The sequence below is a fragment of the Typopeltis vanoorti genome, chromosome 19 (assembly GCF_054136105.1).
Source record: "Typopeltis vanoorti isolate ZY-2024b chromosome 19, IOZ_Tvanoo_1.0, whole genome shotgun sequence".
Lineage (NCBI taxonomy): Eukaryota > Metazoa > Arthropoda > Arachnida > Uropygi > Thelyphonidae > Typopeltis > Typopeltis vanoorti.
The window spans coordinates 35400262-35409167 of record NC_143567.1 but is presented as its reverse complement, the minus strand read 5'-3'; positions in this window follow the sequence as shown (position 1 = coordinate 35409167).

Below are 8906 nucleotides of genomic sequence, written 5' to 3'. Positions count from 1 at the left end.
TTTTCTGATAATTATACGATAGTTCTAGTCATATAATTATATTATTTGTATTACATTATAGTTATAACTATATTACTTTAATTTATAATATATCTATATTTAATTTATTATTATATAGTTAGTAATGTAATTATAAACCCATAATTGTGTCTGTGGTGTGATCTGGTGAGATCAGAGAAACCTGATCACACACAAATTAAATTAAAATCTTGTTGATCATTGATCTGACCCTGACATGTCGTCTATTTTATACAACAGTACAGGGGTAGCAACACTAACGCACGCAATGTAGCAATTACTGAAAGGTCTCCGAACTAGTACGTATTCAATTTAACTGCATCGAACTCATTTAGCATATTTATTTATAGAGAATGACTAATTGCCATGTAAGGCGGACTGCCGGATTCTCGAGGACAATTCTCATTTGGTGCTTATGCTCTCCTAATATAGACATCCGTCCTTGATTACAGTTTTCTTTTACTGAAAAATATTAGTAAGAGTACTTTCGGCTCTTGTCAGATTGAAATAATTATCAAAATGAAGTGAGACAATTATATAAAGTTGAGTTTAACTTCATGGTTCGCGTTCCTTGCTAATATAGGTAGTAGGCCTTGTTGGGCGAGTGGTTAGCCAATCCGTTTCCAGGCTACGGTTCGCATCCTTCTGCGAATGTCCTTCGGTGATGAATGAATTTCATTGACCGATGTATACCACCGTCTCGCTTACTAAACACCCGAAGTAACTTATAAAAGTTTCATGTTTGATCTCTTGAGCCGCTTTTCTAGATTACGTAAAAACATAAATAAATAATTTAAAAAAAAAAAAATTATCCACCTATAGTACTAATGCACTATAGGTTTACAAGCTTTCCTTGGACGGGTGTCGCATTTGAGATGGAAATAATAATATTATTATTATTATTTATATGGATACTCCATGGAGTCAAAAGACTCATCCTGTGAGACTCGCTCTATCCATTAACATCCTATCATGCATCTCCTTAAACCTGTTCACTGTTGGGGGCGCTCACAACCACCTGTGGCAATCCATTCCACCCATTCACCACTCTCCAAGTAAAGAACCTAGTCCGCACACTTACTAACCATACTCTTAGACAACTTCCAAGTGTTACCTCTTGTTTTTCCCCCCTACTCCCCATGTATTGAAAAATTTATTCTGTCAGTCTTATAGAATCTCTTTAGCAACTTCTAAGTCTCTCTCATAACCCTTCTCCTCCGCCTCTCAGCTAATCTCTGCAACACACACACCCTCAATCCATCCTCATAGAGAACATTCCACAGACCTATCACCAGCTTGGTCACTCCTCTCTTATTCCTCTCCACCACTTCTCGATCCCCAAGAAGAGCAGATGATCAAATCTGTGCACAGTAGTCAACATGTGGCCGAATCATTGCCTTATAAAGGAGTAATAACCTCTCTATCTTTGCTTGTCAATGTGTTCTTCAACATCCAAGTAATTCTCCCAGCTATTTTTGCCAACCCATGGAATATGTCCTCTGAAATTCAAATCTCTATCTACCATCTCCCCCAGATCCCTAGCCTAATCAATTTTCTGTAAACTAGTACCATCAATATGATATGAAATGTGTAATATTTTCATCCCAAAGCATATAACCTTACATTTTACAACACTGAATTGACAACCATTTTCTTTGTCCACACTGCCAATTTATTTAAATCATCTTGTAAGATATCTACATCACCTTTATCAAATATTCGATATAGCAAATCTTCTGTTATATCATTAATATACTAATTAAAGAGTAGTGGTCCTAGTACAGAGCTCTGGGGCACTCCACTAGTCACCCTCATTCGCCTTGATTCCACTCCACCATACATCACCCTCTTATGTCTGTCTATCAGCCATCCTCTATCTATGCTACCAGCCTCTTATCCATTCCCACTTGCTCCAATTTATGTAATAGCTTTCCATGCAATATTCTGTCAAATGCCTTTGCAAAGTCCAGCAGTATTTTGACATAACCATTTCCTTTATCTAATTCTGCTGTCAGCTTACTATAAAATGTGAATAAATTACTGTAGTTGGACCTACCTTTTACAAAACCATGCTGTTCCTATAGAGTATCATATTCCTATCCACGTGAGATAGGAATATGATACTCTATAGGAACGACTAACTCACCTTTAGTCGAAAGAGACATATCATGGAGATGAATCGAACCCATATATATATGGATTCTGAGATTTTTACAGGATAGTTCACAAATGCTCCCTACCCCCATTTTATCCGGGCTTGGGCATATAGCTAACGAATCAGGCCTATAGTTGGATCGTAAGTATTCATGACTGTAATCCATGTGTATTCACGGGAAAAGCTTGCTTGTTCTGAGGGACGAAAAACCCTAGTTTTCGGATGAAAAAACCCTCTACCGCCGTATGAGACCAGATAGAGGTTCCTCATCATGGATGGGAATCGAACCCAGGTCTTTCTGACCAAAGAGCTTCTTCTATACCGACTGAGCTACGAAGGCTCTAAAGCCAAAATGTAAGATTTGACGATACAGAAACCTGACCGGTAACAGATTAATCTGGAAGAAAATTGTTGATAGGAAGGTATTATCATAATATCTTGTGCGTCCCTAGAGTGACGCAGAGGAAAGGTAATAATGATGACGGTCAAGAAAAATAAGTTATTTTAGGGTCTCCCAGATACTGTAACATGAGAAAATATCAATCAGCCGAACACTAAGTAATAATAATAATTTTTTTAAAAAAAAATAAGTTTTAACTGATATGAAATAATGCTTCTAATATCCTATAAATAAAGCCATGCTTCCGTGAAACCTACAATAACTACAAAAAGGGTGACGTCGTATTCCGTGTTTCCAAGGCAACGGTCTGAGCCAGTTACTGTGCAACTTAAGGCGCTGATTATGGTACGGTTAAAAAATAATAATAAATAAAATAAAATAAAAATTACATTTCAGAAACCTGTACATTTAAAACAACACTACTCTACACAGCTCATCTGAATTCACATCTCGATTAATGAGGAAGATCTTTCATCATTCTCTGACAAGGTCATTTGCTGATAGATGTTCCTTTGTATGAGCAAAAAGATATTGCAAGAACACTTAATCATTTCTTCTGCGTTTACACAGACATGTTCTCGTGTTTAGAATATCATTAAATGTAGAGAAATTTCGTCACGTGCAGGAAAAAAAAATATGAAAATCACAATTAACAATTCGCCTTTCATTCTTCCTTCTGAAATAATTACACACCAAAAAAATGAATTTTCTTTGATGTTTTGATTTATTCTTATAACATATTAAAATATTATTTTAGAAATTCTTTCTATCCCATAGTGCATTTTTCTTTCTTTTCGTGTTTCCAAGTTCTTTGTTTGGCTTCTGCATTCTTTTCACTTCCAATGATTCGAGTAATGTAGGCCCACAGATGCGAGACCCTTCGACTCTTCTGTGCATGTCAGAAGAAGGAGAATCCATTCCGATATTAGGTTAATCAATGCGTTTCGTGGGATGAGTGTTTATTATTATACGTCGGAAAATTAGCTTTTCTTTTATGAAAATTCTAGTTCTTAAAGTGGTTCTAGTTCTGAAATAAAAGATTTCAGAACTGAAATTCTAGTTCTGAAATAAAAGATGCACCAATTCGTGCATCTTTTATTTCTCTCTCCTCTTCGGCATGAATCGACTATTCTTGACACCTTGCCAGTCCTGGTTCTATGAACTGTGCGCGTACAATACCTGGTAGAAGATACATATACAGTATATAAGCAAGATTCGTGGAATTTCCTATCTCAAAAAGAAAGATCACGAATCTTGCGCCAAAGCATTACACATTCGGGTAATAACAGAGCAAAAATAATTATAGTCTAGAACAAAGAAATTTTCAATAATCTTTTCCAGCAGATATTCGTACGACCATGGTGCGTGCGATTTTGATGTTAATGGAAATCATAGGCACTCCAATACCTGCAATATTTTATGGTTGAACAGTTTCTTTGACTTCAGGTTACGTCAGTAGTAAAATGATTACAAGGTGCACAACAGCCAATTTTTATAAAGACACACAATACAGTGCCGACTATTCCTTTCCACACAATTTTTCACCTCATCGATGTCTCTTCTAATTACTTAACTAATCACAATGCATTAATTATGACCATCACATAATAAAACTGTTTTGACTTTTCATTTTATACATGCGAAATGTTTAATATAAATATTCTTACACAATTCAGTGTATAGCTTGGAGGTCATGAGTAGCTGTGCATTCATATCTTACGAGTGATATCCCGCACAGTTTTTTTTTTTTTTTGCTGTCAGTTTGGTCTAACACATGTTATGTAAAGGTTTGTGATATTTGACAGTAAATTGTATCTGAGAGAAACCGCGACCTCCGATGTCAGTATAGTATGGTTTAGTTTTTTTTTTTTTTTTTTTTTTTTGTATTCTTTGTTCAATAATTTCTAGATTGTAACTGAAAATAAATAAACCATCATGTATTACTGAAATAGAGAGCCAAAGGCCTAATTATCATACATATCCTCTAGGACAGCGCTTCCCAAACTTTGGACCCCGGCCGTAGGTTTTGTTGAGGAGGCCGTGAAATAATAAAAGCAATTTTTTTTTTTTAAGACTAAGTAATTTTTTTTATCTTAAAAGAAACGTATTTAATTTTTATTGCTTATTATTTTTTTGTTATTTTTTTTTTATATTTTAATGGAAAAAAATCACACATTGGTGCGGGTTCATAAATTTTGCTTCCTTCGTATTTTGGCGCTTAATGAATATTAGTAAATATACGCTTATTCCTATAAGTTTCATTTCAAAGCAGAAATCTAAGAATTGCAGTTTCAAATATTTTACCTGCTATTGACTTTTTGTGTAACAGTATTGAAACACATCCATCACATTAAATTGTTATTAAACTTCTTTTATGTTTTTAGTTCTCTCTTTATTACTAATCGTTTTACGTTTCATGTGCTTGTATTGCAAACGTACAATAAGAATATATCTATCTATATAAAAATATGAGATAATGTGCCATGTCAAATGTGTATGTAAGATGCTAAAAATGTAATATTTGCATTTGATTTTAGCAGTATTCGCTGTGTATGTTTTGTATTGAATATAAATACAATAAATATTATAATAATATATGTCTAAATTACGATTTTGTTCGAGGGGGGGGCCGTGAAATATTTTAATATATATTTAATTATATATATATATATATATATATATATCAGAATGCGTCCCGAGAGTTCAAAGAATAAATAGAGTAGGAGTCAAATGAATGTGTAATCTTATTAAACAAGAGATTCGTAAGAAAAGGACGATGTGGAAGGAATACTGTTTGCATGATGCTGTTGCCACACTCTCCCTCGATGAGTCTTTGGACTCCCTGGAGGTGTCAAATAATAATAATAAATAATAATAATAAGGATGACGTCCTTGATGAACGTTATAAGCATTAGGCTAGAATAGTCACAACTGTTGTACGGAAAGAAAAGTCTGAGTAAGAAAAGAAACTAGCTCTGCATGCTAAAGACAACCCACTAGAATTCTATCGATATGCTGCAAGTAAAAGAAAGAATGAAGATGAAATAATAACTCTTCTAAATTCAAATGGCGTGAGGGTTACACATGCAGAAGAGGTTGTTCAGTTAATGAGTGCCCATTTCGTTAAAAGCTATCAACCTGGTGGCAACATTGAGCTCACTGTTATCTCTTCACTAGATGAAGAAAAGCAGGTGTGTGAGGCCGAGGTATTAAAGCTGTTGCACAAATTGAATAAGAATTCAGCAATAGGGACCGATGGGATATCAGCATGTGTGCTAAAAGAGTGTTCAGCTGAACTGGCCATTCCTTTGACCAGGATGTTTAATATGAGTCTCAGAACAGGGAAGATTCTGCAGGAATGGAAGGAATATATGGTAATTCCATTGCACAAGGGTGGTGCAAAGACCGATGTATCCAACTATCGACCAATTAGTATCTCAGCAAGTGTGGTGAAGATTTTGGAAAAATTGGTTAGGGACTGCATTCAAGAATGAGTTGACAGTGAATCTCTATTTTGCAATGAACAACATGGGTTTACTAAGAGAAGATGATGTTTTAGCAATTTGCTAAAAACATGAACTAGACAACGGGAATAAATACACTATGATACTTTTGGATTTTGCTAAGGATTTTGACAGAATACAGCATGGCAGACTGCTGTATAAATTGGAGAAAATGGGTTTGGGTTATACAATATTAGCATGGATAAGAGGATGGCTGACTGGCAGATATCAAAAAATGTTATACAGGAAATCTGAGCCTGCAAGGTTTAAGGTAACAAGTGGTGTACAACAAGGATCAGTGCTTGGTCCACTGTTATTCAATCTGTACGTTAATGATATTGGGAAGGATTTGATAAGCGACATACAGTTATTTGCTGATGATGCAAAGATGGGTAGGGTAATCAGGAATGTTGCTGATATGCAGTCTTTGCATAATGATTTGAATAGGCTGGAACCTGTGGGCATGGGAAAATGGTAGTCAGTTCAATGTCAGTAAATGTAAAGTCATTCACTTCGGCACGATTAGATATCCAATGTCTTATTATATTAGTGATTAGGCTAGAAGAAACTGATGAGGCTGGGGATCTTGGAGTGTTAATAGATAGGAAGTTGAATTTCAGGGGTCATGCGGCAAAGATTGCAAATACAACTGAAAAGATAATTGCAATGCTGAAACGAACGTTCACATGTAAAGATAAGGATGTTATTTTGCCTCTTTACAAGGCCTTGATAAGACCTCACTTGGACTATTATGCAGAGGTCAAGTCTCCTGGTTTCCGTTGTGATTCTGATATATTGGAGCGAGTACAAAGGAGAGTGTTAAAAATGATATAGGATTGTGGAATACTGATTATGAAGACAGGTTGAGAATTTGTAGACTGAAGACACAAGCAAACAGGAGAAATAAGGGTGATATGTTTGAGACTTACAAACTTCTGAAAGAGTTATACAGGATTTCAATAATGGAATTTTTAAATTTATGGAGGATGGGGAAAGAACGAGAAGGCATCCTTGGAAGTTGTGAATGAAGGCAGCCAAGAAGGGTGGATTTGTTTGATGGCTAGATTTGTTTCTCAGAGGGTGGTGCTTGATTGAAATGGATTGCCATTGGATGTTGTGAGTGCAAGCAGTGTGAATGAATTCAAATAAAGAAGATAGCTATCGTGTGTAGTATGTGGGCCCCCTCAATGAGTCCCTGACTACCTGTAGGTGTCTCTTAATAATAATAATACAATAATAATAATAATAATAATAATAATAATAATAATAATAATAATAATAATAATAATATACATGCCCCAGAAAAGCAGTCTTCGCAAAATCAAAAATGGAAGGCATGGTTTATAATATATATATATATATATATATATATATATATATATATATGTTATATTATATTTAATAACACAATTAATTGCTGTCGATATTTCTGCACTGCAAAAATTATACAGGATCGCCCATAAATCTCGAAGTAGTTTGAAATGCGAATAACTTTTTTATTATTAATTATTTTATTTTATTTTTAAGGTATTCTAAGGAACATTTGGGAAATTAATCATGGAAAAGTTCACAACCCAACGAAACCAAAATCGTGTAATTTTAGTTTGAAAATTAGCATTCGATTATTATTAATTTGTCATTAATTCAATATTATAAATTAGCCATCACGTTCTTGAGATCTGACGGTTCCCGACTTCTTCCTGCAGGGGATACCTGAAGGAAAAGGTGTATGTGAACAAGGCCGAGACAATCCAACAGCTGAAGGAGAACATTCTTGCAGAAATTAGAAAACTGCAAAAAAAAAATAAAATAAAATAAATAAAAAAATCCAAAATTACCTTGAAAACCTACGTGTCTTCAAGCTGCTTGCTATTTTGTTCTTTCGTTATTGCGTCTCCGTCCCTTTCTTTTTTGAGCTCTTCCTCATTACCATCAACGCTTCATCATTTCAAATTAGGAAATCATTAGGAGTTTACAGTTTAGAATCTACCAAACGGAGTCTCTAAATTGAACTCTCCAACTATTAAGCATATAGCCGAGTGTCTGAACAAACAAAGATTTTTATTTTTTAAATATTTTTAATCGTTTGTGCGTTGAACTATGGCTTGAGCACTTAAAATGTAATAGTCAAAAACTATTGCTTGCGCCACTTGATCCTCTTAGAATATATTTACCATTAGAATTATCTCTCCTGTCCACCACAGAAAATTCAATGTCAATTCTTTATTTCAGCAAAATAATCCATTAATACCAAATTATTTGTGGTTCAAGTGGAAACAATAACGACTTCACTTACAACCACTCCTACTTTAGTATACATAAAATTTATTTTATTGTTATATATCTTATCCTTCAGGCACTTTTCCAAATAGAGAGAACAAATCACTCGCATAAAGTAGATTAAAGACAGTCACAAATTATCCAATACCGAATTATTTGAACTCGCGAAACGTTATTGAAGCGATTCGTTTTGAAGTAAAACATTTAAGACAACTGTGTGGCCTCTGCAATTCTTAAATGGAGTAAGGGATATACCAAATTGATTCGATATGTCTTCGGAATACGTACAATGTCCGCGCGGTTAGCCTTGGCTATGCGCTTCGCAACCATATGCTTGGGAAAGGAGTGGCCTGGGTTCGATTCTCGTCGCCGAGGTGAGTAGCTTAAGGATGTTTCTCAGACATAGTCAAGTTAGCCGGTCTTGGGCGTGGACAGCAGGGTTTTTCTCCCCAGTTTATATGGGTTTTTTCATCCCGCAAGCAGGCAAACCGACCCTGTGAACACACACACACACCGATTGCAGTCATGAATACTTAAGCCCAAGCCATAA